Source organism: Octodon degus, unplaced genomic scaffold (genome assembly GCF_000260255.1).
Source record: "Octodon degus isolate 3935 unplaced genomic scaffold, OctDeg1.0 scaffold00231, whole genome shotgun sequence".
Taxonomy (NCBI): Eukaryota; Metazoa; Chordata; class Mammalia; order Rodentia; family Octodontidae; genus Octodon; species Octodon degus.
This window is the reverse complement of record NW_004524807.1, coordinates 843,786-846,053: the sequence shown is the minus strand read 5'-3', so window position 1 is coordinate 846,053 and position 2,268 is coordinate 843,786.

Genomic DNA, 2,268 nt, shown 5'->3' with positions numbered 1-2,268 from the left:
AGAGAGAGAGAAAGAAAGAAAGAAAGAAAGAAAGAAAGAAAGAAAGAAAGAAAGAAAGAAAGAAAGAAAGAAAGAAAGAAGAAAGAAAGAAAGACATTCAGGTTCAGTGGATCAAAACTGGTGACAGAACTAACCTTAGCAATACTGTCAGACACCATGCCTCCTTTCCTCACGTGAGCGAGGTAGGCTGCAAGCAGAGGCAACGTGTCCATTCCTTCTCTGATCTGCCCTGGCCTCAGTCATGTTCAATAGTTTTCTTCTGAGTCTGTGTTTGTATTTTTATTTGTATTTTCCACTGAAAGTTTGATTTCTGTCTTCTTTCAAGGGTGATCCTAGCATCCGTATGGGATGGAATTAAAAATTCTATGGTGAGTCATGTGAAAGGCAGAAAAGTAAACAAGGAGGGACGGTAAAGTGTGAGCTGAGTAAACAAAATGAAGAAAGGCTTTAGGGTCAGTGTTGTCAAGGAAGAAAAATAGGTTCTGGTGAGCTTCTTGCCTAATCATTGTCACAGGACAGGCTTGAATGTGGTGCTGTGACACAAGTAGATGACAGGAGTCAGGCTTGCCTTACTCAGGAATGAACCCCAGATGCCTGTCTGTTGTTTCCTGATAGTCTTGGAGTAAAGCTGCTTTTAGTGTCTCTAACATCTATAGAACATGTGCTCACTGGAGTAAAATTCAGACAATAGGAATGAAAACCTGGTACATGGCAGCACTCCACCAGGATTGGGAATACAGAATAAGCAAAGAAATACAAATAGCTACACTCAAAGAGCTTACAAAACATGTCAGTTTATGCTAGAAAGAAATATTTGAAACTCCAAGTAGGTCAGAGGTGGTGGGGTATCCCTGTAATCCTGTCACTTGTGAGGCTGAGGCAGCAGGATTGCAATGAAGTCAAGGCCAACCCACACATAAAGGCTATGTGTGCATTCTTGACATATTGCATTAAATGAAATTAATTATGAATTTGGTGTTTCTTTTGTAAATTAATAGCTAAATTCCCTTAGTACCACGTTATGGTTTGTGTCTACTTGTCCCCCCAAAGCCTCATGTAAGTTATGGGACAGATGCGGCTGGATGAGCAACGAATGGCTTGAGGGGCGGGGCCTGAGGGGGCGTTGCCAGAGGGGCGGGGCCAGAGGACCAGGGCAGGGCCGAGGGCCAGGGCGGGGCCACAGAGGCGTGAACCTTTAAACTTCCTAGCCTGTGGTTTCTGAGACAGGAGGAGAGGGTCATCCTGGACAGGGCAGCTCCCCAGCCTCTCCTCCAGTGTCTTGAAACCTCCAGTAACTGTGAGCTAAATAATCCTTTCTTTCCCTCATTTTGAGAGTCGGATATTTGTCCCATCAATGAGAGAAAAGTAACTAATATACACCACTATAACCTAAATAATAGAAAACAGGAGTCCTGGAAAGAAATCTAAAATTATAGGAACAAGAGTTGCATAGATAAAACAAAGATAAAGTTGTCTTAAAAATGAAATGAATGTGTAAACTCAGAACTCTCTGCTTCAAACTGCAAATGAACAGAGAGAGAGAGAGAGAGAGAGAGAGAGAGAGAGAGAGAGAGAGAGAGTCAGTTATTGCTGTATCAAATTCTTCTGCATAAAGAAGAGAGACAGGGAGACCCTGTCTTTTAAAAACAAATATTCCATGTTTTCCAAGGACATCAGGGGAAGAGTACAATCTTCTTATGGATAGTTAGCAAATGTGCTAAACTAAAGTTTTACAAAACCAAGAGTGGGCTCAGGAAGATGAGACAAAGGATCTTGTCACATTCCTGTCTGGGGAGATGTTGATCAAAAAGAAATATCAAATTACAGAATATTCTTTCATTTGGGCAGCCCCATTGGACAAAGGCTCTGTGATCTACAAGTCAATGCAAACCTTTGTTTCTGCCACAAAATATATTTCATTAACAAAGAATCAAAACAATATATTCTTGTCTCTAAAATACATGATAGTTCATTTCTCTGTTCTATTTGTGTTTCCAGTTTCCTCTTGCCACACAATTACAATAAGATGTACAATGCATGCTCATTCATCTTTGTTTTTCAACCATAAATAAATATATCGGAAAAGTCAAGATAGAATATGTTGATTCTGTAAACATCAAATTTACACAGCTCACAAACATGAAATTTATTTTTCTCTTTTTACTATCATGTTATAAGGAACAGCATCAATTTGTGACAGAATTAGATTCTATTTACTGTATGACACACTTTTTGATGTTCCTAACTGATAGAATGCAATGTATGAAA